We start from the raw sequence: 27,822 nt of genomic DNA on the forward strand, positions 1-27,822 counted from the left end.
AGGCTCATGGCTGCTGGCTGTGCTTGGGAGCTCACAGCAACCTCAGTGCCTCTGAGGCCAGTGGCAGGCTCCTGGCTGCTGGCTGTGCGTGTGACGTTTACAGCAGCCTGACTGCTTCCTAGAGCAGCAACAGGCTCCTGGCTCCTGGATGTGCTTGTGAGGTCACAGCAGCCTCAGTGCCTCCCAGACCTGCGGCAAGCTCATGGCTGGTGGCTGTCCTTGTGAGGTCACAGCAGCCTCAGTACCTCCTAGGCCAGTGGCAGGCTCCTGGCTGCTGGTTGTGCTTGTGAGGTCACAGCAGCCTCAGTGCCTCCTAGGCCAGTGGCAGGCTGCTGGCTGCTGGCTGTGCTTGTGAGGTCACAGCAGCCTGACTGCCTCCGAGGCCAGTGGCAGGCTCCTGGCTGCTGGCTGTGCTTGTGAGGCCACAGCTGCCTCAGTGCCTCCTAGGCCAGTGGAAGGCTCCTGGCTGCTGGCTGTACTTGTGAGGTGACAGCAGCCTCAGTGCCTCCTCGGCCAGTGGCATTCTCCGGGGTACTAGCTGTGCTTGTGAGCTCACAGCAGCCTCAGTGCCTCTCAGGATAGTGGCAGGCTCCTGGCTGCTGCTGTGCTTGTGAGGTCACAGCAGTTTCAGTGCCTCCAAGGCCAGTGGCAGGCTCATGGCTGCTGCCTGTGCTTGTGAGCTCACAGCAGCTTCAGTGCCTCTCAGGATAGTGGCAGGCTCCTGGCTGCTGGCTATGCTTGTGATGTCACGGCAGCCTCAGTGCCTCCAAGGCCAGTGGCAGGCACATGGCTGCTAGCTGTGCTTGTGACGTCACAGCAGCCTGAGTGCCCGTTAGGCCAGTGGCAGGCTTCTGGCTGCTGGCTGTGCTTGTGAGGTCGCAGCAGCCTCAGTGCTTCCGAGGCCAGTGGCAGGCTCCTGGCTGCTGGCTGTGCTTGTGAGGTCACAGCACCCTGAGTGTCTCCTAGGCCAGTGCCATGCTCCTGGTTGCTGGCTGTGCTTGTGAGGTCACAGCAGCCTCAGTGCCTTCTAGGAAAGTGGCAGGCTGCGGGCTGCTGGCTGTGCTTGTGAGGTCACAGCAGCTTCAGTGTCTCCGAGGGCAGTGGCAGGCTCCTGGCTGCTGGCTGTGCTGGTGAGGTCACAGCAGCCGGAGTGCCTCCTAGGTAATGAGCAGCGCACCTTGCTGGCTGAGCTTGTGACGTTTACAGCAGCCTGACTGCCTCCTAGAGCAGCCACAGGCTCCTGGCTGCTGGATGTGCTTGTGAGGTCACAGCAGCCTCAGTGCCTCCCAGACCTGCGGCAAGCTCATGGCTGCTGGCTGTCCTTGTGAGGTCGCAGCAGCCTCAGTACCTCCTAGGCCAGTGGCAGGCTCCTGGCTGCTGGCTGTGTTTGTGAGGTCACAGCAGCCTCAGTGCCTCCTAGGCCAGTGGCAGGCTCCTGGCTGCTGGCTGTGCTTGTGAGGCCACAGCTGCCTCACTGCGTCCTCGGCCAGTGGCAGGCTCCTGGGTGCTGGCTGTGCTTGTGAGGTCACAGCAGCCTCAGTGCCTCCTAGGCCAGTGGAAGGCTCCTGGCTGCTGGCTGTACTTCTGAGGTGACAGCAGCCTCAGTGCGTCCTCGGCCAGTGGCAGGCTCCTGGGTGCTGGCTGTGCTTGTGAGCTCACAGCAGCCTCAGTGCGTCTCAGGATAGTGGCAGGCTCCTGGCTGCTGCTGTGCTTGTGAGGTCACAGCAGTTTCAGTGCCTCCAAGGCCAGTGGCAGGCTCATGGCTGCTGCCTGTGCTTGTGAGCTCACAGCAGCTTCAGTGCCTCTCAGGATAGTGGCAGGCTCCTGGCTGCTGGCTATGCTTGTGAGGTCACAGCAGCCTCATTGCCTCCTAGGCCAGTGGCAGGCTCATGGCTGCTGGCTGTGCTTGTGATGTCACGGCAGCCTCAGTGCCTCCAAGGCCAGTGGCAGGCACATGGCTGCTGGCTGTGCTTGTGACGTCACAGCAGCCTCAGTGCTTCCGAGGCCAGTGGCAGGCTCATAGCTGCTGGCTGTGCTTGTGAGGTCACAGCACCCTGAGTGTCTCCTAGGCCAGTGCCATGCTCCTGGTTGCTGGCTGTGCTTGTGAGGTCACAGCAGCCTCAGTGCCTCCTAGGCCAGTGGCAGGCTCATGGCTGCTGGCTGTGCTTGTGAGGTCACAGCAGCCTCAGTGCCTCCGAGGCCAGTGGCAGTCTCCTGGCTGCTGGCTGTGCTTGGGAGGTCACAGCAGCCCCAGTGCCTCCAAGGCCAGTGGCAGGTTCCTGGCTGCTGGCTGTGCTTGTGAGGTCACAGCAGCCTGAGTGCCTCCTAGGCCAGTGGCAGGCTCCTGGCTGCTGGCTGTGCTTGTGAGGTCACAGCACCCTGAGTGTATCCTAGGCCAGTGCCATGCTCCTGGTTGCTGGCTGTGCTTGTGAGGTCACAGCAGCCTCAGTGCCTCCTAGGACAGTGGCAGGCTGCTGGCTGCTGGCTGTGCTTGGGAGGTCACAGCAGCCTCAGTGCCTCCTAGGCCACTGGCAGTCTCCTGGCTGCTGGCTGTGCTTGGGAGGTCACAGCAGCCCCAGTGCCTCCAAGGCCAGTGGCAGGTTCATGGCTGCTGGCTGTGCTTGTGAGGTCACAGCAGCCTCAGTGCCTCCTAGGCCAGTGGCAGGCTCCTGGCTGCTGGCTGTGCTTGTGAGGTCACAGAAGCCTGACTGCCTCCGAGGCCAGTGGCAGGCTCCTGGCTGCTGGCTGTGCTTGTGAGGCCACAGCTGCCTCAGTGCCTCCTAGGCCAGTGGAAGGCCCCTGGCTGCTGGCTGTACTTGTGAGGTGACAGCAGCCTCAGTGCCTCCTTGGCCAGTGGCAGGCTGCTGGCTGCTGGCTGTGCTTGTGAGCTCACAGCAGCCTCAGTGCCTCTCAGGATAGTGGCAGGCTCCTGGCTGCTGCTGTGCTTGTGAGGTCACAGCAGTTTCAGTGCCTCCAAGGCCAGTGGCAGGCTCATGGCTGCTGCCTGTGCTTGTGAGCTCACAGCAGCTTCAGTGCCTCTCAGGATAGTGGCAGGCTCCTGGCTGCTGGCTATGCTTGTGATGTCACGGCAGCCTCAGTGCCTCCAAGGCCAGTGGCAGGCACATGGCTGCTGGCTGTGCTTGTGACGTCACAGCAGCCTGAGTGCCCGTTAGGCCAGTGGCAGGCTTCTGGCTGCTGGCTGTGCTTGTGAGGTCACAGCAGCCTCAGTGCTTCCGAGGCCAGTGGCAGGCTCATAGCTGCTGGCTGTGCTTGTGAGGTCACAGCACCCTGAGTGTCTCCTAGGCCAGTGCCATGCTCCTGATTGCTGGCTGTGCTTGTGAGGTCACAGCAGCCTCAGTGCCTCCTAGGCCAGTGGCAGGCTCCTGGCTGCTGGCTGTGCTTGGGAGGTCACAGCAGCCCCAGTGCCTCCAAGGCCAGTGGCAGGTTCATGGCTGCTGGCTGTGCTTGTGAGGTCACAGCAGCCTAAGTGCCTCCTAGGCCAGTGGCAGGCTCATGGCTGCTGGCTGTGCTTGTGAGGTCACAGCACCCTGAGTGTCTCCTAGGCCAGTGGCAGGCTGCGGGCTGCTGGCTGTGCTTGTGAGGTCACAGCAGCCTCAGTGCCTCCTAGGCCAGTGGCAGGCTCATGGCTGCTGGCTGTGCTTGTGAGGTCACAGCAGCCTCAGTGCCTCCTAGGCCACTGGCAGTCTCCTGGCTGCTGGCTGTGCTTGGGAGGTCACAGCAGCCCCAGTGCCTCCAAGGCCAGTGGCAGGTTCATGGCTGCTGGCTGTGCTTGTGAGGTCACAGCAGTTTCAGTGCCTCCTAGGCCAGTGGCAGGCTCCTGGCTGCTGGCTGTGCGTGTGAGGTCACAGCAGCCTGAGTGCCTCCTAGGCCAGTGGCAGGCTGCGGGCTGCTGGCTGTGCTTGTGACGTCACAGCAGCCTCAGTGCCTCCGAGGGCAGTGGCAGGCTCCTGGCTGCTGGCTGTGCTTGTGAGGTCACAGCAGCCTGAGTGTCTCCTAGGCCAGTGCCATGCTCCTGGTTGCTGGCTGTGCTTGTGAGGTCACAGCAGCCTCAGTGCCTCCGAGGCCAGTGGCAGTCTCCTGGCTGCTGGCTGTGCTTGGGAGGTCACAGCAGCCCCAGTGCCTCCAAGGCCAGTGGCAGGTTCCTGGCTGCTGGCTGTGCTTGTGAGGTCACAGCAGCCTGAGTGCCTCCTAGGCCAGTGGCAGGCTCCTGGCTGCTGGCTGTGCTTGTGAGGTCACAGCACCCTGAGTGTATCCTAGGCCAGTGCCATGCTCCTGGTTGCTGGCTGTGCTTGTGAGGTCACAGCAGCCTCAGTGCCTCCTAGGACAGTGGCAGGCTGCTGGCTGCTGGCTGTGCTTGGGAGGTCACAGCAGCCTCAGTGCCTCCTAGGCCACTGGCAGTCTCCTGGCTGCTGGCTGTGCTTGGGAGGTCACAGCAGCCCCAGTGCCTCCAAGGCCAGTGGCAGGTTCATGGCTGCTGGCTGTGCTTGTGAGGTCACAGCAGCCTCAGTGCCTCCTAGGCCAGTGGCAGGCTCATGGCTGCTGGCTGTGCTTGTGAGGTCACAGAAGCCTGACTGCCTCCGAGGCCAGTGGCAGGCTCCTGGCTGCTGGCTTTGCTTGTGAGGTCACAGCAGCCTCAGTGCCTCCTAGGCCAGTGGAAGGCTCCTGGCTGCTGGCTGTACTTGTGAGGTGACAGCAGCCTCAGTGCCTCTTCGGCCAGTGGCAGGCTCCTGGGTGCTGGCTGTGCTTGTGAGCTCACAGCAGCCTCAGTGCCTCTCAGGATAGTGGCAGGCTCCTGGCTGCTGCTGTGCTTGTGAGGTCACAGCAGTTTCAGTGCCTCCAAGGCCAGTGGCAGGCTCATGGCTGCTGCCTGTGCTTGTGAGCTCACAGCAGCTTCAGTGCCTCTCAGGATAGTGGCAGGCTCCTGGCTGCTGGCTATGCTTGTGATGTCACGGCAGCCTGAGTGCCTCCAAGGCCAGTGGCAGGCACATGGCTGCTGGCTGTGCTTGTGACGTCACAGCAGCCTGAGTGCCCGTTAGGCCAGTGGCAGGCTTCTGGCTGCTGGCTGTGCTTGTGAGGTCGCAGCAGCCTCAGTGCTTCCGAGGCCAGTGGCAGGCTCATAGCTGCTGGCTGTCCTTGTGAGGTCACAGCACCCTGAGTGTCTCCTAGGCCAGTGCCATGCTCCTGGTTGCTGGCTGTGCTTGTGAGGTCACAGCAGCCTCAGTGCCTCCTAGGCCAGTGGCAGGCTCCTGGCTGCTGGCTGTGCTTGGGAGGTCACAGCAGCCCCAGTGCCTCCTAGGCAAGTGGCAGGCTGCTGGCTGCTGGCTGTGCTTGTGAGGTCACAGCAGCCTCAGTGCCTCCTAGGCCAGTGGCAGGCTCATGGCTGCTGGCTGTGCTTGTGAGGTCACAGCACCCTGAGTGTCTCCTAGGCCAGTGGCAGGCTGCGGGCTGCTGGCTGTGCTTGTGAGGTCACAGCAGCCTCAGTGCCTCCTAGGCCAGTGGCAGGCTCATGGCTGCTGGCTGTGCTTGGGAGGTCACAGCAGCCTCAGTGCCTCCTAGGCCACTGGCAGTCTCCTGGCTGCTGGCTGTGCTTGGGAGGTCACAGCAGCCCCAGTGCCTCCAAGGCCAGTGGCAGGTTCATGGCTGCTGGCTGTGCTTGTGAGGTCACAGCAGTTTCAGTGCCTCCTAGGCCAGTGGCAGGCTCCTGGCTGCTGGCTGTGCGTGTGAGGTCACAGCAGCCTGAGTGCCTCCTAGGCCAGTGGCAGGCTGCGGGCTGCTGGCTGTGCTTGTGAGGTCACAGCAGCCTCAGTGTCTCCGAGGGCAGTGCCAGGCTCCTGCCTGCTGGCTGTGCTTGTGACCTCACAGCAGCCTGAGTGCCTCCTAGGTAATGAGCAGCGCACCTTGCTGGCTGAGCTTGTGACGTTTACAGCAGCCTGACTGCCTCCTAGAGCAGCCACAGGCTCCTGGCTGCTGGATGTGTTTGTGAGGTCACAGCAGCCTCACTGCCTCCCAGACCTGCGGCAAGCTCATGGCTGCTGGCTGTGCTTGTGAGGTCGCAGCAGCCTCAGTACCTCCTAGGCCAGTGGCAGGCTCCTGGCTGCTGGCTGTGCTTGTGAGGTCACAGCTGCCTCAGTGCCTCCTAGGCCAGTGGCAGGCTCCTGGCTGCGGGCTGTACTTGTGAGGTCACAGCAGCCGCAGTGCCTCTCAGGATAGTGGCAGGTGCCTGGCTGCTGGCTGTGCTTGGGAGGTCACAGCAGTTTCAGTGCCTCCAAGGCCAGTGGCAGGCATGTGGCTGCTGGCAGTGCTTGTGAGCTCACAGCAGTTTCAGTGCCTCTCAGGATAGTGGCAGGCTCCTGGCTCCTGGCTGTGCTTGTCAGGTCACAGCAGCCTGAGTGCCTCCTTTGTCAGTGGCAGGCTCATGGCTGCTGGCTGTGCTTGTGAGGTCACAGCAGCCTCTACGCCTACTAGGCCTGTGGCAGCCTCCTGGCTGCTGGCTGTGCTTGTGGGGTCACAGCAGCCTCAGTGCCTCTGAGGCCAGTGGCAGGCTCCTGGCTGCTGGCTGTGCTTGTGAGGTCACAGCAGCCTCAGTGCCTCCTAGACCAGTGGCAGGCTCCTGGCGGTTGGCTGTGCTTGTGAGGTCACAGCAGCCTCAGTGCCTCTCAGGATAGTGGCAGGCTCCTGGCTGCTGGCTGTGCTTGTGAGGTCACAGCAGCCTCACTGCCTCCTTGGCCAGTGACAGGCTGATGGCTGCTGGCTGTGCTTGTGAGGTTACAGCAGCCTCAGTGCCTCCTAGGCCAGTGGCCGGCTTCTGGTTGCTGCCTGTGCTTGTGAGGTCACAGCAGCCTCAGTGCCTCCTAGGCCAGTGGCAGGCTCATGGCTGCTGGCTGTGCTTCTGAGGTCACAGCAGGCTCCGTGCCTCTGAGGCCAGTGGCAGGCTGCTGGCTGCTGGCTGTGCTTGTGAGGTCACAGCAGTCTGAGTGCCTCCTAGGCCAGTGGAAGGCTCCTGGCTGCTGGCTGTGCTTGTGAGCTCACAGCAGCTTCAGTGCCTCTCAGGATAGTGGCAGGCTCATGGCTGCTGGCTGTGCTTGTGAGGTCACAGCTGCCTCAGTGCCTCCTAGGCCAGTGGCAGGCTCCTGGCTGCGGGCTGTACTTGTGAGGTCACAGCAGCCGCAGTGCCTCTCAGGATAGTGGCAGGTGCCTGGCTGCTGGCTGTGCTTGGGAGGTCACAGCAGTTTCAGTGCCTCCAAGGCCAGTGGCAGGCATGTGGCTGCTGGCAGTGCTTGTGAGCTCACAGCAGTTTCAGTGCCTCTCAGGAGAGTGGCAGGCTCCTGGCTCCTGGCTGTGCTTGTGGGGTCACAGCAGCCTCAGTGCCTCCTAGGCCAGTGGCAGGCTCATGGCTGCTGGCTGTGCTTGTGGGGTCACAGCAGCCTCAGTGCCTCGTAGACCAGTGGCAGGCTCCTGGCTGCTGGCTGTGCTTGTGAGGTCACAGCAGCCTCAGTGCCTCCTAGACCAGTGGCAGGCTCCTGGCGGTTGGCTGTGCTTGTGAGGTCACAGCAGCCTCAGTGCCTCTCAGGATAGTGGCAGGCTCATGGCTGCTGGCTGTGCTTGTGAGCTCACAGCAGCTTCAGTGCCTCTCAGGATAGTGGCAGGCTCATGGCTGCTGGCTGTGCTTGTGAGGTCACAGCAACCTGAGTGCCTCCTAGGCCAGTGGCAGGCTCATGGCTGCTGTCTGTCCTTGTGAGGTCACAGCAGCCTCAGTGCCTCATACGTTAGTTTACAGCGCCCCCTGCTGGCTGTGCTTGTGAGCTCACAGCACCCTGAGTACCTCCTAGGCCAGTGGCAGCCTCATGGCTGCTGGCTGTGCTTGTGAGGTCACAGCAGCCGCAGTGCCTCCGAGGCCAGTGGCCGGCTCATGGCTGCTGGCTGTGCTTGGGAGGTCACAGCAGCCTGAGTGCCTCCTAGGTAATGAGCAGCGCACCTTGCTGGCTGAGCTTGTGACGTTTACAGCAGCCTGACTGCCTCCTAGAGCAGCCACAGGCTCCTGGCTGCTGGCTGTCCTTGTGAGGTTACAGCAGCCTCAGTGCCTCCGAGGCCAGTGGCAGTCTCCTGGCTGCTGACTGTGCTTGTGAGGTCACAGCAGCATCAGTGCCTCCTAGGCCAGTGGCAGTCTCCTGGCTGCTGGCTGTGCTTGGGATGTCACAGCAGCCCCAGTGCCTCCGATGCCAGTGGCAGGTTCATGGCTGCTGGCTGTGCTTGTGAGGTCACAGCAGCCTCCGTGCCTCCTAGGCCAGTTGCAGGCTCCTGGCTGCTGGCTGTGCGTGTGAGGTCACAGCAGCCTCAGTGCCTCCTAGGCCAGTGGCAGGCACATGGCTGCTGGCTGTGCTTGTGAGATCACAGCAGCCTCAGTTTCTCCGAGGCTAGTGGCAGGCTCTTGGCTGCTGGCTGTGCTTGTGAGGTCACAGCAGCCTCAGTGCCTCATAGATAGTGAGCAGCGGCCCCTGCTGGCTGTGCTTGTGAGCTCACAGCACCCTGAGTACCTCCTAGGCCAGTGGCAGCCTCATGGCTGCTGGCTGTGCTTGTGAGCTCACAGCAGCCGCAGTGCCTCCGAGGCCAGTGGCCGGCTCATGGCTGCTGGCTGTGCTTGTGAGGTCACAGCAGCCTCAGTGCCTCCTAGGCCAGTGGCAGGCTCATGGCTGCTGGTTGTGCTTGTGAGGTCACAGCAGCCTGAGTGCCTCCTAGGTAATGAGCAGCGCACCTTGCTGGCTGAACTTGTGACGTTTACAGAAGCCTGTTTGCCTCCTAGAGCAGCCACCGGCTCCTGGCTGCTGGATGTGCTTGTGAGGTCACAGCAGCCTCAGTGCCTCCCAGACCTGCGGCAAGCTCATGGCTGCTGGCTGTCTTTGTGAGGTCGCAGCAGCCTCAGTACCTCCTAGGCCAGTGGCAGGCTCCTGGCTGCTGGCTGTGCTTGTGAGGTCACAGCAGCCTCAGTACCTCCTAGGCCAGTGGCAGGCTCATGGCTGCTGGCTGTGCCTCTTAGGTCACAGCAGCCTCCATGCCTCCTAGGCCAGTGGCAGGGTCCTGGCTGCTGGCTGTGCTTGTGAGGTCACAGCTGCCTCAGTGCCTCCCAGGCCAGTGGCAGGCCCCTGGGGGCTGGCTGTGCTTGTGAGGTCACAGCAGCCTCAGTGCCTCCTCGGCCAGTGGCAGGCCCCTGGGTGCTGGCTGTGCTTGTGAGGTCACAGCAGCCTCAGTGCCTCTCAGGATAGTGGCAGGCTCCTGGCTGCTGGCTGTGCTTGGGAGGTCACAGCAGTTTGAGTGCCTCCAAGACCAGTGGCAGGCTCATGGCTGCTGGCAGTGCTTGTGAGCTCACAGCAGCTTCAGTGCCTCTCAGGATAGTGGCAGGCTCATGGCTCCTGGCTGTGCTTGTCAGGTCACAGCAGCCTGAGTGCCTCCTAGGCCAGTGGCAGGCTCATGGCTGCTGGCTGTGCTTGTGAGGTCACAGCAGCCTCAGTGCCTCCGAGGTCCGTACCAGGCTTCTGCCTGCTGGCTGTGCTTCTGACGTCACAGCACCCTGAGTGCCTCCTAGGCCAGTGGCAGGCTCATAGTTGCTGGCTATGCTTGTGAGGTCACAGCAGCCTCAGTGCCTCCTAGGCCAGTGGCAGGCTCCTGGCTGCTGGCTGTGCTTGTGAGGTCACAGCAGCCTCAGTGCCTCCGAGGCCAGTGGCAGGCTACTGGCTGCTGGCTGTGCTTGTGGCGTCACAGCAGCCTCAGTGCCTCCTAGGCCAGTGGCAGGCTCCTGGCTGCTGTCTGTCCTTGTGAGGTCACAGCAGCCTCAGTAACTCCCAGGCCAGTGGAAGGCTCCTGGCTGCTGGCTGTGCTTGTGAAGTCAAGCAGCCTCAGTGCCTCCTAAGACAGTGGCAGGCTCATGGCTGCTGGCTGTGCTTGTGAGGTCACAGCAGCCTCAGTGCCTCCGAGGCCAGTGGCAGGCTCATGGCTGCTGGCTGTGCTTGTGACGTCAAAGCAGCCTGAGTACCTCCTAGGCCAGTGGCAGGCTCATGGCTGCTGGCTGTGCTTGCGAGGTCACAGCAGCCTCCATGCCTCTGAGGCCAGTGGCAGGGTCCTGGCTGCTGGCTGTGCTTGTGAGGTCACAGCTGCCTCAGTAACTCCCAGGCCAGTGGAAGGCTCCTGGCTGCTGGCTGTGCTTGTGAGGTCTCAGCAGCCTCAGTGCCTCCTAGGACAGTGGCAGGCTCATGGCTGCTGGCTGTGCTTGTGAGGTCACAGCAGGCTGCGATCCTCCAAGGCCAGTGGCCGGCTCATGGCTGCTGGCTGTGTTTGGGAGGTCACAGCAGCCTCAGTGCCTCCTAGCCCAGTGGCAGGCTCCTGGCTGCTGGCTGTGCTTTTGAGGTCACAGCAGCCTGGGTGCCTCCGAGGCCAGTGGCAGGCTCCTGGCTGCTGGCTGTGCTTGTCAGTTCACAGCAGCTTCAGTGCCTCCTAGGCCAGTGGCAGGCTCATGGCTGCTGTCTGTCCTTGTGAGGTCACAGCAGCCTCAGTAAGTCCCAGGCCAGTGGAAGGCTCCTGGCTGCTGGCTGTGCTTGTGAGGTCTCAGCAGCCTCAGTGCCTCCTAGGACAGTGGCAGGCTCATGGCTGCTGGCTGTGCTTGTGAGGTCGCAGCAACCTGAGTGCCTCCTAGGCCAGTGACAGGCTACTGGCTGCTGGGTCTGCTTGTGAGTTCCCAGCAACCTCAGTGCCTCCTAGGCCAGTGGCAGGCTCCTGGCTGCTGGCTGTGCTTGTGAGGTCACAGCAGCCTCAGTGCCTCCTTGGCCAGTGACAGGCTGATGGCTGCTGGCTGTGCTTGTGAGGTTACAGCAGCCTCAGTGCCTCCTAGGGCAGTGGCCGGCTCATGGCTGCTGTCTGTCCTTGTGAGGTCACAGCAGCCTCAGTAAGTCCCAGGCCAGTGGAAGGCTCCTGGCTGCTGGCTGTGCTTGTGAGGTCTCAGCAGCCTCAGTGCCTCCTAGGACAGTGGCAGGCTCATGGCTGCTGGCTGTGCTTGTGAGGTCGCAGCAACCTGAGTGCCTCCTAGGCCAGTGACAGGCTACTGGCTGCTGGGTCTGCTTGTGAGTTCCCAGCAACCTCAGTGCCTCCTAGGCCAGTGGCAGGCTCCTGGCTGCTGGCTGTGCTTGTGAGGTCACAGCAGCCTCAGTGCCTCCTTGGCCAGTGACAGGCTGATGGCTGCTGGCTGTGCTTGTGAGGTTACAGCAGCCTCAGTGCCTCCTAGGGCAGTGGCCGGCTCCTGGTTGCTGGCTGTGCTTGTGAGGTCACAGCAGCCTCACTGCCTCTGAGGCCAGTGGCAGGCTCCTGGCTGCTGGATGTGCTTGGGAGGTCGCAGCTGCCAGAGTGCCTCCTAGGCCAGTGGCAGGCTGCTGGCTGCTGGCTGTACTTGTGAGGTCACAGCAACCTGAGTGCCTCCTAGGCCAGTGGCAGGCTCCTGGCTGCTGGCTGTGCTTGTGAGGGCACAGCAGCCTCAGTGCCTCTCAGTATAGTGGCAGGCTCATGGCTGCTGGCTGTGCTTGTGAGGTCGCAGCAACCTGGGTGCCTCCGAGGCCAGTGGCAGGCTCCTGGCTGCTGGCTGTGCTTGTCAGTTCACAGCAGCTTCAGTGCCTCCTAGGCCAGTGGCAGGCTCATGGCTGCTGTCTGTCCTTGTGAGGTCACAGCAGCCTCAGTAAGTCCCAGGCCAGTGGAAGGCTCCTGGCTGCTGGCTGTGCTTGTGAGGTCTCAGCAGCCTCAGTGCCTCCTAGGACAGTGGCAGGCTCATGGCTGCTGGCTGTGCTTGTGAGGTCGCAGCAACCTGAGTGCCTCCTAGGCCAGTGACAGGCTACTGGCTGCTGGGTCTGCTTGTGAGTTCCCAGCAACCTCAGTGCCTCCTAGGCCAGTGGCAGGCTCCTGGCTGCTGGCTGTGCTTGTGAGGTCACAGCAGCCTCAGTGCCTCCTTGGCCAGTGACAGGCTGATGGCTGCTGGCTGTGCTTGTGAGGTTACAGCAGCCTCAGTGCCTCCTAGGGCAGTGGCCGGCTCCTGGTTGCTGGCTGTGCTTGTGAGGTCACAGCAGCCTCACTGCCTCTGAGGCCAGTGGCAGGCTCCTGGCTGCTGGATGTGCTTGGGAGGTCGCAGCTGCCAGAGTGCCTCCTAGGCCAGTGGCAGGCTGCTGGCTGCTGGCTGTACTTGTGAGGTCACAGCAACCTGAGTGCCTCCTAGGCCAGTGGCAGGCTCCTGGCTGCTGGCTGTGCTTGTGAGGGCACAGCAGCCTCAGTGCCTCTCAGTATAGTGGCAGGCTCATGGCTGCTGGCTGTGCTTGTGAGGTCGCAGCAACCTGAGTGCCTCCTAGGCCAGTGTCAGGCTCCTGGTTGCTGGCTGTGCTTGTGACGTCACAGCAGCCTCAGTGCCTCCGAGGTCCGTACCAGGCTTCTGCCTGCTGGCTGTGCTTCTGACGTCACAGCACCCTGAGTGCCTCCTAGGCCAGTGGCAGGCTCATAGTTGCTGGCTATGCTTGTGAGGTCACAGCAGCCTCAGTGCCTCCTAGGACAGTGGCAGGCTCATGGCTGCTGGCTGTGCTTGTGAGGTCACAGCAGGCTGGGACCCTCCTAGGCCAGTGGCCGGCTCATGGCTGCTGGCTGTGTTTGGGAGGTCACAGCAGCCTCAGTGCCTCCTAGCCCAGTGGCAGGCTCCTGGCTGCTGGCTGTGCTTGTGAGGTCACAGCAGCCTGTGTGCCTCAGAGGCCACTGGCAGGCTACTGGCTGCTGGCTATGCTTGTGACGTCACAGCAGCCTGGGTGCCTCCGAGGCCAGTGGCAGGCTCCTGGCTGCTGGCTGTGCTTGTCAGTTCACAGCAGCTTCAGTGCCTCCTAGGCCAGTGGCAGGCTCATGGCTGCTGTCTGTCCTTGTGAGGTCACAGCAGCCTCAGTAAGTCCCAGGCCAGTGGAAGGCTCCTGGCTGCTGGCTGTGCTTGTGAGGTCTCAGCAGCCTCAGTGCCTCCTAGGCCAGTGGCAGGCTCATGGCTGCTGGCTGTGCTTGTGAGGTCGCAGCAACCTGAGTGCCTCCTAGGCCAGTGGCAGGCTCCTGGCTGCTGGCTGTGCTTGTGAGGTCACAGCAACCTGAGTGCCTCCTAGGCCAGTGGCAGGCGCCTGGCTGCTGCCTGTGCTTGTGAGGTCACAGCAGCCTCAGTGCCTCATACGTTAGTTTACAGCGCCCCCTGCTGGCTGTGCTTGTGAGGTCACAGCAGCCTCAGTGCCTCCTGGGCCAGTTTCAGGCTGCTGGCTGCTGGCTGTGCTTGTGAGGTCACAGCAACCTGAGTGCCTCCTAGGCCAGTGGCAGGCGCCTGGCTGCTGCCTGTGTTTGTGAGGTCACAGCAGCCTCAGTGCCTCCTAGGCTAGTGGCAGGCTCCTGGCTGCTGGCTATGCTTGTGGGGTCACAGCAGCCCCAGTGCCTCCTAGGCCAGTGGCAGGCTCCTGGCTGCTGCCTGTGCTTGTGACGTTTACAGCAGCCTGACTGCCTCCTAGAGCAGCAACAGGCTCCTGGCTGCTGGATGTGCTTGTGAGGTCACAGCAGCCTCATTGCCTCCCAGACCTGCGGCAAGCTCATGGCTGTTGGCTGTCCTTGTGAGGTCGCAGCAGCCTCAGTACCTCCTAGGCCAGTGGCAGGCTTCTGGCTGCTGGCTGTGCTTGTGAGGTCACAGCAGCCTGAGTGCCTCCTAGAGCAGCAACAGGCTCATGGCTGCTGGCTGTGCTTGTGAGGTCACAGCAGCCTGAGTGCCTCCTAGGTAATGAGCAGCGGACCTTGCTGGCTGTGCTTGTGACGTTTACAGCAGCCTGAGTGCCTCCTAGAGCAGCAACAGGCTCCTGGCTGCTGGATGTGCTTGTGAGGTCACAGCAGCCTGAGTGCCTCCGAGGCCAGTGGCAGGCTCATGGCTGCTGGCTGTGCTTGTGAGGTCACAGCAGCCTCCATGCCTCTGAGGCCAGTGGCAGGCTCATGGCTGCTGGCTGTGCTTGTGAGGCCACAGCAGCCTGGGTGCCTCCGAGGCCAGTGGCAGGCTCCTGGCTGCTGGCTGTGCTTGTCAGTTCACAGCAGCTTCAGTGCCTCCTAGGCCAGTGGCAGGCTCATGGCTGCTGTCTGTCCTTGTGAGGTCACAGCAGCCTCAGTAAGTCCCAGGCCAGTGGAAGGCTCCTGGCTGCTGGCTGTGCTTGTGAGGTCTCAGCAGCCTCAGTGCCTCCTAGGACAGTGGCAGGCTCATGGCTGCTGGCTGTGCTTGTGAGGTCGCAGCAACCTGAGTGCCTCCTAGGCCAGTGACAGGCTACTGGCTGCTGGGTCTGCTTGTGAGTTCCCAGCAACCTCAGTGCCTCCTAGGCCAGTGGCAGGCTCCTGGCTGCTGGCTGTGCTTGTGAGGTCACAGCAGCCTCAGTGCCTCCTTGGCCAGTGACAGGCTGATGGCTGCTGGCTGTGCTTGTGAGGTTACAGCAGCCTCAGTGCCTCCTAGGGCAGTGGCCGGCTCCTGGTTGCTGGCTGTGCTTGTGAGGTCACAGCAGCCTCACTGCCTCTGAGGCCAGTGGCAGGCTCCTGGCTGCTGGATGTGCTTGGGAGGTCGCAGCTGCCAGAGTGCCTCCTAGGCCAGTGGCAGGCTGCTGGCTGCTGGCTGTACTTGTGAGGTCACAGCAACCTGAGTGCCTCCTAGGCCAGTGGCAGGCTCCTGGCTGCTGGCTGTGCTTGTGAGGGCACAGCAGCCTCAGTGCCTCTCAGTATAGTGGCAGGCTCATGACTGCTGGCTGTGCTTGTGAGGTCGCAGCAACCTGAGTGCCTCCTAGGCCAGTGTCAGGCTCCTGGTTGCTGGCTGTGCTTGTGACGTCACAGCAGCCTCAGTGCCTCCGAGGTCCGTACCAGGCTTCTGCCTGCTGGCTGTGCTTCTGACGTCACAGCACCCTGAGTGCCTCCTAGGCCAGTGGCAGGCTCATAGTTGCTGGCTATGCTTGTGAGGTCACAGCAGCCTCAGTGCCTCCTAGGACAGTGGCAGGCTCATGGCTGCTGGCTGTGCTTGTGAGGTCACAGCAGGCTGCGACCCTCCTAGGCCAGTGGCCGGCTCATGGCTGCTGGCTGTGTTTGGGAGGTCACAGCAGCCTCAGTGCCTCCTAGCCCAGTGGCAGGCTCCTGGCTGCTGGCTGTGCTTGTGAGGTCACAGCAGCCTGTGTGCCTCAGAGGCCACTGGCAGGCTACTGGCTGCTGGCTATGCTTGTGACGTCACAGCAGCCTGGGTGCCTCCGAGGCCAGTGGCAGGCTCCTGGCTGCTGGCTGTGCTTGTCAGTTCACAGCAGCTTCAGTGCCTCCTAGGCCAGTGGCAGGCTCATGGCTGCTGTCTGTCCTTGTGAGGTCACAGCAGCCTCAGTAAGTCCCAGGCCAGTGGAAGGCTCCTGGCTGCTGGCTGTGCTTGTGAGGTCTCAGCAGCCTCAGTGCCTCCTAGGCCAGTGGCAGGCTCATGGCTGCTGGCTGTGCTTGTGAGGTCGCAGCAACCTGAGTGCCTCCTAGGCCAGTGGCAGGCTCCTGGCTGCTGGCTGTGCTTGTGAGGTCACAGCAACCTGAGTGCCTCCTAGGCCAGTGGCAGGCGCCTGGCTGCTGCCTGTGCTTGTGAGGTCACAGCAGCCTCAGTGCCTCATACGTTAGTTTACAGCGCCCCCTGCTGGCTGTGCTTGTGAGGTCACAGCAGCCTCAGTGCCTCCTGGGCCAGTTTCAGGCTGCTGGCTGCTGGCTGTGCTTGTGAGGTCACAGCAACCTGAGTGCCTCCTAGGCCAGTGGCAGGCGCCTGGCTGCTGCCTGTGTTTGTGAGGTCACAGCAGCCTCAGTGCCTCCTAGGCTAGTGGCAGGCTCCTGGCTGCTGGCTATGCTTGTGGGGTCACAGCAGCCCCAGTGCCTCCTAGGCCAGTGGCAGGCTCCTGGCTGCTGCCTGTGCTTGTGACGTTTACAGCAGCCTGACTGCCTCCTAGAGCAGCAACAGGCTCCTGGCTGCTGGATGTGCTTGTGAGGTCACAGCAGCCTCATTGCCTCCCAGACCTGCGGCAAGCTCATGGCTGTTGGCTGTCCTTGTGAGGTCGCAGCAGCCTCAGTACCTCCTAGGCCAGTGGCAGGCTCCTGGCTGCTGGCTGTGCTTGTGAGGTCACAGCAGCCTGAGTGCCTCCTAGAGCAGCAACAGGCTCATGGCTGCTGGCTGTGCTTGTGAGGTCACAGCAGCCTGAGTGCCTCCTAGGTAATGAGCAGCGGACCTTGCTGGCTGTGCTTGTGACGTTTACAGCAGCCTGAGTGCCTCCTAGAGCAGCAACAGGCTCCTGGCTGCTGGATGTGCTTGTGAGGTCACAGCAGCCTGAGTGCCTCCTAGGCCAGTGGCAGGCTCATGGCTGCTGGCTGTGCTTGTGAGGTCACAGCAGCCTCCATGCCTCTGAGGCCAGTGGCAGGCTCATGGCTGCTGGCTGTGCTTGTGAGGCCACAGCTGCCTCAGTGCCTCCTAGGCCAGTGGCAGGCTCCTGGCTGCTGGCTGTGCGTGTGAGGTCACAGCAGCCTCAGTGCCTCCTCGGCCAGTGGCAGACTCCTGGGGGCTGGCTGTTCTTGTGTGGTCACAACAGTTTCAGTGCCTCCTAGGCCAGTGGCAGGCTCCTGGCTGCTGGCTGTGCTTGTGAGGTCACAGCACCCTGAGTGTCTCCTAGGCCAGTGCCATCCTCCTGGTTGCTGGCTGTGCTTGTGAGGTCACAGCTGCCTCAGTGCCTCCTAGGCCAGTGGCAGGCTCATGGCTGCTGGCTGTGCTTGGGAGGTCACAGCAGCCTCAGTGCCTCCGAGGCCAGTGGCAGTCTCCTGGCTGCTGGCTGTGCTTGGGAGGTCACAGCAGCCCCAGTGCCTCCGAGGCCAGTGGCAGACTCATGGCTGCTGTTTCTCCTTGTGAGGTCACAGCAGCCTCAGTGCCTCATATGTTAGTGTACAGCGCCCCCTTCTGGCTGTGCTTGGGATGTCACAGCATCCTCAGTAACTCCCAGGACAGTGGAAGGCTCCTGGGTGCTGGCTGTGCTGGTGAGGTCTCAGCAGCCTCAGTGCCTCCTAGGACAGTGGCAGGCCCATGGCTGCTAGCTGTGTTTGTGAGGTCGCAGCAACCTGAGTGCCTCCTAGGCCAGTGGCAGGCTCCTGGCTGCTGGATGTGCTTGTGAGGTCACAGCAGCCTGAGTGCCTCCTAGACCAGTGGCAGGCTCCTGGCTGCTGGCTGTGCTTGTGAGGTCACAGCAGCGTCAGTGCCTCCTAGGCCAGTGACAGGCTACCGGCTGCTGGCTCTGCTTGTGAGGTCACAGCAGCATCACTGCCTCCGAGGCCAGAGGAAGGCTCCTGACTGCTGGCTGTGCTTGTGTGGTCACAGCACCCTGAGTGCCTCCTAGGCCAGTGGCAGGCTCATGGCTGCTGCCTGTGCTTGTCAGCTCACAGAAGCGTGAATGCCTCTGAGACCAGTGGCAGGCTCATGGCTGCTGGCTGTGCTTGTGAGGTCACAGCAGCCTCAGTGCCTCCTAGGCCAGTGGCAGGTTTCTGGCTGCTGCCTGTGGTTGTGAGGTCACAGCAGGCTGTGACCCTCATAGGCCAGTGGCAGGCTCCTGGCTGCTGGCTGTGCTTGTGAGGCCACAGCTGCCTCAGTGCCTCCTAGGCCAGTGGAAGGCTCCTGGCTGCTGGCTGTACTTGTGAGGTGACAGCAGACTCAGTGCATCCTCGGCCAGTGGCAGGTTCCTGGGTGCTGGCTGTGCTTGTGAGCTCACAGCAGCCTCAGTGCCTCTCAGGATAGTGGCAGGCTCCTGGCTGCTGGCTGTGCTTGTGAGGTCACAGCAGTTTCAGTGCCTCATTGGCCAGTGGCAGGCTCATGGCTGCTGCCTGTGCTTGTGAGCTCACAGCAGCTTCAGTGCCTCTCAGGATAGTGGCAGGCTCCTGGCTGCTGGCTATGCTTGTGAGGTCACAGCAGCGTCATTGCCTCCTAGGCCAGTGGCAGGCTCATGGCTGCTGGCTGTGCTTGTGATGTCACAGCAGCCTGGGTGCCTCCAAGGCCAGTGGCAGGCACATGGCTGCTGGCTGTGCTTGTGACGTCACAGCAGCCTGAGTGCCCGTTAGGCCAGTGGCAGGCTTCTGGCTGCTGGCTGTGCTTGTGAGGTCGCAGCAGCCTGAGTCCTTCCGAGGCCAGTGGCAGGCTCATAGCTGCTGGCTGTGCTTGTGAGGTCACAGCACCCTGAGTGTCTCCTAGGCCAGTGCCATGCTCCTGGTTGCTGGCTGTGTTTGTGAGGTCACAGCAGCCTCAGTGCCTCCTAGGCCAGTGGCAGGCTCATGGCTGCTGGCTGTGCTTGTGAGGTCGCAGCAGCCTGAGTCCTTCCGAGGCCAGTGGCAGGCTCATAGCTGCTGGCTGTGCTTGTGAGGTCAAAGCACCCTGAGTGTCTCCTAGGCCAGTGCCATCCTCCTGGTTGCTGGCTGTGCTTGTGAGGTCACAGCTGCCTCAGTGCCTCCTAGGCCAGTGGCAGGCTCATGGCTGCTGGCTGTGCTTGGGAGGTCACAGCAGCCTCAGTGCCTCCGAGGCCAGTGGCAGTCTCCTGGCTGCTGGCTGTGCTTGGGAGGTCACAGCAGCCCCAGTGCCTCCGAGGCCAGTGGCAGACTCATGGCTGCTGTTTCTCCTTGTGAGGTCACAGCAGCCTCAGTGCCTCATATGTTAGTGTACAGCGCCCCCTTCTGGCTGTGCTTGTGATGTCACAGCATCCTCAGTAACTCCCAGGACAGTGGAAGGCTCCTGGGTGCTGGCTGTGCTGGTGAGGTCTCAGCAGCCTCAGTGCCTCCTAGGACAGTGGCAGGCCCATGGCTGCTAGCTGTGTTTGTGAGGTCGCAGCAACCTGAGTGCCTCCTAGGCCAGTGGCAGGCTCCTGGCTGCTGGATGTGCTTGTGAGGTCACAGCAGCCTGAGTGCCTCCTAGACCAGTGGCAGGCTCCTGGCTGCTGGCTGTGCTTGTGAGGTCACAGCAGCGTCAGTGCCTCCTAGGCCAGTGACAGGCTACCGGCTGCTGGCTCTGCTTGTGAGGTCACAGCAGCATCACTGCCTCCGAGGCCAGAGGAAGGCTCCTGACTGCTGGCTGTGCTTGTGTGGTCACAGCACCCTGAGTGCCTCCTAGGCCAGTGGCAGGCTCATGGCTGCTGGCTGTGCTTGTCAGCTCACAGAAGCGTGAATGCCTCTGAGACCAGTGGCAGGCTCATGGCTGCTGGCTGTGCTTGTGAGGTCACAGCAGCCTCAGTGCCTCCTAGGCCAGTGGCAGGTTTCTGGCTGCTGCCTGTGGTTGTGAGGTCACAGCAGGCTGTGACCCTCATAGGCCAGTGGCAGGCTCCTGGCTGCTGGCTGTGCTTGTGAGGCCACAGCTGCCTCAGTGCCTCCTAGGCCAGTGGAAGGCTCCTGGCTGCTGGCTGTACTTGTGAGGTGACAGCAGACTCAGTGCATCCTCGGCCAGTGGCAGGCTCATGGCTGCTGGCTGTGCTTGTGAGGTCACAGCAGGCTGCGATCCTCCAAGGCCAGTGGCCGGCTCATGGCTGCTGGCTGTGTTTGGGAGGTCACAGCAGCCTCAGTGCCTCCTAGCCCAGTGGCAGGCTCCTGGCTGCTGGCTGTGCTTTTGAGGTCACAGCAGCCTGGGTGCCTCCGAGGCCAGTGGCAGGCTCCTGGCTGCTGGCTGTGCTTGTCAGTTCACAGCAGCTTCAGTGCCTCCTAGGCCAGTGGCAGGCTCATGGCTGCTGTCTGTCCTTGTGAGGTCACAGCAGCCTCAGTAAGTCCCAGGCCAGTGGAAGGCTCCTGGCTGCTGGCTGTGCTTGTGAGGTCTCAGCAGCCTCAGTGCCTCCTAGGACAGTGGCAGGCTCATGGCTGCTGGCTGTGCTTGTGAGGTCGCAGCAACCTGAGTGCCTCCTAGGCCAGTGACAGGCTACTGGCTGCTGGGTCTGCTTGTGAGTTCCCAGCAACCTCAGTGCCTCCTAGGCCAGTGGCAGGCTCCTGGCTGCTGGCTGTGCTTGTGAGGTCACAGCAGCCTCAGTGCCTCCTTGGCCAGTGACAGGCTGATGGCTGCTGGCTGTGCTTGTGAGGTTACAGCAGCCTCAGTGCCTCCTAGGGCAGTGGCCGGCTCCTGGTTGCTGGCTGTGCTTGTGAGGTCACAGCAGCCTCACTGCCTCTGAGGCCAGTGGCAGGCTCCTGGCTGCTGGATGTGCTTGGGAGGTCGCAGCTGCCAGAGTGCCTCCTAGGCCAGTGGCAGGCTGCTGGCTGCTGGCTGTACTTGTGAGGTCACAGCAACCTGAGTGCCTCCTAGGCCAGTGGCAGGCTCCTGGCTGCTGGCTGTGCTTGTGAGGGCACAGCAGCCTCAGTGCCTCTCAGTATAGTGGCAGGCTCATGGCTGCTGGCTGTGCTTGTGAGGTCGCAGCAACCTGAGTGCCTCCTAGGCCAGTGTCAGGCTCCTGGTTGCTGGCTGTGCTTGTGACGTCACAGCAGCCTCAGTGCCTCCGAGGTCCGTACCAGGCTTCTGCCTGCTGGCTGTGCTTCTGACGTCACAGCACCCTGAGTGCCTCCTAGGCCAGTGGCAGGCTCATAGTTGCTGGCTATGCTTGTGAGGTCACAGCAGCCTCAGTGCCTCCTAGGACAGTGGCAGGCTCATGGCTGCTGGCTGTGCTTGTGAGGTCACAGCAGGCTGCGACCCTCCTAGGCCAGTGGCCGGCTCATGGCTGCTGGCTGTGTTTGGGAGGTCACAGCAGCCTCAGTGCCTCCTAGCCCAGTGGCAGGCTCCTGGCTGCTGGCTGTGCTTGTGAGGTCACAGCAGCCTGTGTGCCTCAGAGGCCACTGGCAGGCTACTGGCTGCTGGCTATGCTTGTGACGTCACAGCAGCCTGGGTGCCTCCGAGGCCAGTGGCAGGCTCCTGGCTGCTGGCTGTGCTTGTCAGTTCACAGCAGCTTCAGTGCCTCCTAGGCCAGTGGCAGGCTCATGGCTGCTGTCTGTCCTTGTGAGGTCACAGCAGCCTCAGTAAGTCCCAGGCCAGTGGAAGGCTCCTGGGTGCTGGCTGTGCTTGTGAGGTCTCAGCAGCCTCAGTGCCTCCTAGGCCAGTGGCAGGCTCATGGCTGCTGGCTGTGCTTGTGAGGTCGCAGCAACCTGAGTGCCTCCTAGGCCAGTGGCAGGCTCCTGGCTGCTGGCTGTGCTTGTGAGGTCACAGCAACCTGAGTGCCTCCTAGGCCAGTGGCAGGCGCCTGGCTGCTGCCTGTGCTTGTGAGGTCACAGCAGCCTCAGTGCCTCATACGTTAGTTTACAGCGCCCCCTGCTGGCTGTGCTTGTGAGGTCACAGCAGCCTCAGTGCCTCCTGGGCCAGTTTCAGGCTGCGGGCTGCTGGCTGTGCTTGTGAGGTCACAGCAACCTGAGTGCCTCCTAGGCCAGTGGCAGGCGCCTGGCTGCTGCCTGTGTTTGTGAGGTCACAGCAGCCTCAGTGCCTCCTAGGCTAGTGGCAGGCTCCTGGCTGCTGGCTATGCTTGTGGGGTCACAGCAGCCCCAGTGCCTCCTAGGCCAGTGGCAGGCTCCTGGCTGCTGCCTGTGCTTGTGACGTTTACAGCAGCCTGACTGCCTCCTAGAGCAGCAACAGGCTCCTGGCTGCTGGATGTGCTTGTGAGGTCACAGCAGCCTCATTGCCTCCCAGACCTGCGGCAAGCTCATGGCTGTTGGCTGTCCTTGTGAGGTCGCAGCAGCCTCAGTACCTCCTAGGCCAGTGGCAGGCTCCTGGCTGCTGGCTGTGCTTGTGAGGTCACAGCAGCCTGAGTGCCTCCTAGAGCAGCAACAGGCTCATGGCTGCTGGCTGTGCTTGTGAGGTCACAGCAGCCTGAGTGCCTCCTAGGTAATGAGCAGCGGACCTTGCTGGCTGTGCTTGTGACGTTTACAGCAGCCTGAGTGCCTCCTAGAGCAGCAACAGGCTCCTGGCTGCTGGATGTGCTTGTGAGGTCACAGCAGCCTGAGTGCCTCCTAGGCCAGTGGCAGGCTCATGGCTGCTGGCTGTGCTTGTGAGGTCACAGCAGCCTCCATGCCTCTGAGGCCAGTGGCAGGCTCATGGCTGCTGGCTGTGCTTGTGAGGCCACAGCTGCCTCAGTGCCTCCTAGGCCAGTGGCAGGCTCCTGGCTGCTGGCTGTGCGTGTGAGGTCACAGCAGCCTCAGTGCCTCCTCGGCCAGTGGCAGACTCCTGGGGGCTGGCTGTTCTTGTGTGGTCACAGCAGTTTCAGTGCCTCCTAGGCCAGTGGCAGGCTCCTGGCTGCTGGCTGTGCTTGTGAGGTCACAGCACCCTGAGTGTCTCCTAGGCCAGTGCCATCCTCCTGGTTGCTGGCTGTGCTTGTGAGGTCACAGCTGCCTCAGTGCCTCCTAGGCCAGTGGCAGGCTCATGGCTGCTGGCTGTGCTTGGGAGGTCACAGCAGCCTCAGTGCCTCCGAGGCCAGTGGCAGTCTCCTGGCTGCTGGCTGTGCTTGGGAGATCACAGCAGCCCCAGTGCCTCCGAGGCCAGTGGCAGACTCATGGCTGCTGTTTCTCCTTGTGAGGTCACAGCAGCCTCAGTGCCTCATATGTTAGTGTACAGCGCCCCCTTCTGGCTGTGCTTGTGATGTCACAGCATCCTCAGTAACTCCCAGGACAGTGGAAGGCTCCTGGGTGCTGGCTGTGCTGGTGAGGTCTCAGCAGCCTCAGTGCCTCCTAGGACAGTGGCAGGCCCATGGCTGCTAGCTGTGTTTGTGAGGTCGCAGCAACCTGAGTGCCTCCTAGGCCAGTGGCAGGCTCCTGGCTGCTGGATGTGCTTGTGAGGTCACAGCAGCCTGAGTGCCTCCTAGACCAGTGGCAGGCTCCTGGCTGCTGGCTGTGCTTGTGAGGTCACAGCAGCGTCAGTGCCTCCTAGGCCAGTGACAGGCTACCGGCTGCTGGCTCTGCTTGTGAGGTCACAGCAGCATCACTGCCTCCGAGGCCAGAGGAAGGCTCCTGACTGCTGGCTGTGCTTGTGTGGTCACAGCACCCTGAGTGCCTCCTAGGCCAGTGGCAGGCTCATGGCTGCTGGCTGTGCTTGTCAGCTCACAGAAGCGTGAATGCCTCTGAGACCAGTGGCAGGCTCATGGCTGCTGGCTGTGCTTGTGAGGTCACAGCAGCCTCAGTGCCTCCTAGGCCAGTGGCAGGTTTCTGGCTGCTGCCTGTGGTTGTGAGGTCACAGCAGGCTGTGACCCTCATAGGCCAGTGGCAGGCTCCTGGCTGCTGGCTGTGCTTGTGAGGCCACAGCTGCCTCAGTGCCTCCTAGGCCAGTGGAAGGCTCCTGGCTGCTGGCTGTACTTGTGAGGTGACAGCAGACTCAGTGCATCCTCGGCCAGTGGCAGGTTCCTGGGTGCTGGCTGTGCTTGTGAGCTCACAGCAGCCTCAGTGCCTCTCAGGATAGTGGCAGGCTCCTGGCTGCTGGCTGTGCTTGTGAGGTCACAGCAGTTTCAGTGCCTCATTGGCCAGTGGCAGGCTCATGGCTGCTGCCTGTGCTTGTGAGCTCACAGCAGCTTCAGTGCCTCTCAGGATAGTGGCAGGCTCCTGGCTGCTGGCTATGCTTGTGAGGTCACAGCAGCGTCATTGCCTCCTAGGCCAGTGGCAGGCTCATGGCTGCTGGCTGTGCTTGTGATGTCACAGCAGCCTGGGTGCCTCCAAGGCCAGTGGCAGGCACATGGCTGCTGGCTGTGCTTGTGACGTCACAGCAGCCTGAGTGCCCGTTAGGCCAGTGGCAGGCTTCTGGCTGCTGGCTGTGCTTGTGAGGTCGCAGCAGCCTGAGTCCTTCCGAGGCCAGTGGCAGGCTCATAGCTGCTGGCTGTGCTTGTGAGGTCACAGCACCCTGAGTGTCTCCTAGGCCAGTGCCATGCTCCTGGTTGCTGGCTGTGTTTGTGAGGTCACAGCAGCCTCAGTGCCTCCTAGGCCAGTGGCAGGCTCATGGCTGCTGGCTGTGCTTGTGAGGTCGCAGCAGCCTGAGTCCTTCCGAGGCCAGTGGCAGGCTCATAGCTGCTGGCTGTGCTTGTGAGGTCACAGCACCCTGAGTGTCTCCTAGGCCAGTGCCATCCTCCTGGTTGCTGGCTGTGCTTGTGAGGTCACAGCTGCCTCAGTGCCTCCTAGGCCAGTGGCAGGCTCATGGCTGCTGGCTGTGCTTGGGAGGTCACAGCAGCCTCAGTGCCTCCGAGGCCAGTGGCAGGCTCATGGCTGCTGGCTGTGCTTGGGAGGTCACAGCAGCCCCAGTGCCTCCGAGGCCAGTGGCAGACTCATGGCTGCTGTTTCTCCTTGTGAGGTCACAGCAGCCTCAGTGCCTCATATGTTAGTGTACAGCGCCCCCTTCTGGCTGTGCTTGTGATGTCACAGCATCCTCAGTAACTCCCAGGACAGTGGAAGGCTCCTGGGTGCTGGCTGTGCTGGTGAGGTCTCAGCAGCCTCAGTGCCTCCTAGGACAGTGGCAGGCCCATGGCTGCTAGCTGTGTTTGTGAGGTCGCAGCAACCTGAGTGCCTCCTAGGCCAGTGGCAGGCTCCTGGCTGCTGGATGTGCTTGTGAGGTCACAGCAGCCTGAGTGCCTCCTAGACCAGTGGCAGGCTCCTGGCTGCTGGCTGTGCTTGTGAGGTCACAGCAGCGTCAGTGCCTCCTAGGCCAGTGACAGGCTACCGGCTGCTGGCTCTGCTTGTGAGGTCACAGCAGCATCACTGCCTCCGAGGCCAGAGGAAGGCTCCTGACTGCTGGCTGTGCTTGTGTGGTCACAGCACCCTGAGTGCCTCCTAGGCCAGTGGCAGGCTCATGGCTGCTGGCTGTGCTTGTCAGCTCACAGAAGCGTGAATGCCTCTGAGACCAGTGGCAGGCTCATGGCTGCTGGCTGTGCTTGTGAGGTCACAGCAGCCTCAGTGCCTCCTAGGCCAGTGGCAGGTTTCTGGCTGCTGCCTGTGGTTGTGAGGTCACAGCAGGCTGTGACCCTCATAGGCCAGTGGCAGGCTCCTGGCTGCTGGCTGTGCTTGTGAGGCCACAGCTGCCTCAGTGCCTCCTAGGCCAGTGGAAGGCTCCTGGCTGCTGGCTGTACTTGTGAGGTGACAGCAGACTCAGTGCATCCTCGGCCAGTGGCAGGTTCCTGGGTGCTGGCTGTGCTTGTGAGCTCACAGCAGCCTCAGTGCCTCTCAGGATAGTGGCAGGCTCCTGGCTGCTGGCTGTGCTTGTGAGGTCACAGCAGTTTCAGTGCCTCATTGGCCAGTGGCAGGCTCATGGCTGCTGCCTGTGCTTGTGAGCTCACAGCAGCTTCAGTGCCTCTCAGGATAGTGGCAGGCTCCTGGCTGCTGGCTATGCTTGTGAGGTCACAGCAGCGTCATTGCCTCCTAGGCCAGTGGCAGGCTCATGGCTGCTGGCTGTGCTTGTGATGTCACAGCAGCCTGGGTGCCTCCAAGGCCAGTGGCAGGCACATGGCTGCTGGCTGTGCTTGTGACGTCACAGCAGCCTGAGTGCCCGTTAGGCCAGTGGCAGGCTTCTGGCTGCTGGCTGTGCTTGTGAGGTCGCAGCAGCCTGAGTCCTTCCGAGGCCAGTGGCAGGCTCATAGCTGCTGGCTGTGCTTGTGAGGTCACAGCACCCTGAGTGTCTCCTAGGCCAGTGCCATGCTCCTGGTTGCTGGCTGTGTTTGTGAGGTCACAGCAGCCTCAGTGCCTCCTAGGCCAGTGGCAGGCTCATGGCTGCTGGCTGTGCTTGGGAGGTCACAGCAGCCTCAGTGCCTCCTAGGCCACTGGCAGTCTCCTGGCTGCTGGCTGTGCTTGGGAGGTCACAGCAGCCCCAGTGCCTCCAAGGCCAGTGGCAGGTTCATGGCTGCTGGCTGTGCTTGTGAGGTCACAGCAGCCTGAGTGCCTCCTAGGCCAGTGGCAGGCTCCTGGCTGCTGGCTGTGCGTGTGAGGTCACAGCAGCCTCAGTGCCTCCTAGGCCAGTGGCAGGCTGCGGGCTGCTGGCTGTGCTTGTGAGGTCACAGCAGCCTCAGTGTCTCCGAGGGCAGTGGCAGGCTCCTGGCTGCTGGCTGTGCTGGTGAGGTCACAGCAGCCGGAGTGCCTCCTAGGTAATGAGCACCGCACCTTGCTGGCTGAGCTTGTGACGTTTACAGCAGCCTGACTGCCTCCTAGAGCAGCCACAGGCTCCTGGCTGCTGGATGTGCTTGTGAGGTCACAGCAGCCTCAGTGCCTCCCAGACCTGCGGCAAGCTCATGGCTGCTGGCTGTCCTTGTGAGGTCGCAGCAGCCTCAGTACCTCCTAGGCCAGTGGCAGGCTCCTGGCTGCTGGCTGTGCTTGTGAGGTCACAGCAGCCTCAGTGCCTCCTAGGCCAGTGGCAGGCTCCTGGCTGCTGTCTGTGCTTGTGAGGTCACAGCTGCCTCAGTGCGTCCTCGGCCAGTGGCAGGCTCCTGGGTGCTGGCTGTGCTTGTGAGGTCACAGCAGCCTCAGTGCCTCCTAGGCCAGTGGAAGGCTCCTGGCTGCTGGCTGTACTTGTGAGGTGACAGCAGCCTCAGTGCGTCCTCGGCCAGTGGCAGGCTCCTGGGTGCTGGCTGTGCTTGTGAGCTCACAGCAGCCTCAGTGCGTCTCAGGATAGTGGCAGGCTCCTGGCTGCTGGCTGTGCTTGTGAGGTCACAGCAGCCTCAGTGCCTCCTAGGCCAGTGGCAGGCTACTGGCTGCTGGCTGTGCTTGTGAAGTCACAGCAGCCTGAGTGCCTCCTAGGCCAGTGGCAGGCTCCTGGCTGCTGGCTGTCCTTGTGAGGTCACAGCAGCCTCAGTGCCTCCTAGGCCAGTGGCAGGCTCCTGGCTGCTGGCTGTGCTTGTGAGGTCACAGCAGCCTGACTGCCTCCTAGGCCAGTGGCAGGCTGCTGGCTGCTGGCTGTGCTTGTGGGGCCACAGCTGCCTCAGTGCCTCCTAGGCCAATGGAAGTCTCCTGGCTGCTGGCTGTGCTTGTGAGCTCACAGCAGCCTCAGTGCCTCTCAGGATAGTGGCAGGCTCCTGGCTGCTGGCTGTGCTTGTGAGGTCACAGCAGTTTCAGTGCCTCCAAGGCCAGTGGCAGGCTCATGGCTGCTGCCTGTGCTTGTGAGCTCACAGCAGCTTCAGTGCCTCTCAGGGTTGTGGCAGGCTCCTGGCTGCTGGCTATGCTTGTGAGGTCACAGCAGTCTCAGTGCCTCCTAGGCCAGTGGCAGGCTCATGGCTGCTGGCTGTGCTTGTGATGTCACGGCAGCCTCAGTGCCTCCAAGGCCAGTGGCAGGCACATGGCTGCTGGCTGTGCTTGTGACGTCACAGCAGCCTGAGTGCCCGTTAGGCCAGCGGCAGGCTTCTGGCTGCTGCCTGTGCTTGTGAGGTCGCAGCAGCCTCAGTGCTTCCGAGGCCAGTGGCAGGCTCATAGCTGCTGGCTGTGCTTGAGAGGTCACAGCACCCTGAGTGTCTCCTAGGCCAGTGCCATGCTCCTGGTTGCTGGCTGTGCTTGTGAGGTCACAGCAGCCTCAGTGCCTCCTAGGCCAGTGGAAGGCTCCTGGCTGCTGGCTGTGCTGGTGAGGTCTCAGCAGCCTCAGTGCCTCCTAGGACAGTGGCAGGCCCATGGCTGCTAGCTGTGTTTGTGAGGTCGCAGCAACCTGAGTGCCTCCTAGGCCAGTGGCAGGCTCCTGGCTGCTGGATGTGCTTGTGAGGTCACAGCAGCCTGAGTGCCTCCTAGACCAGTGGCAGGCTCCTGGCTGCTGGCTGT

This window comes from Dromaius novaehollandiae, chromosome 6 (genome assembly GCF_036370855.1).
Source record: "Dromaius novaehollandiae isolate bDroNov1 chromosome 6, bDroNov1.hap1, whole genome shotgun sequence".
NCBI classification, from domain to species: Eukaryota; Metazoa; Chordata; class Aves; order Casuariiformes; family Dromaiidae; genus Dromaius; species Dromaius novaehollandiae.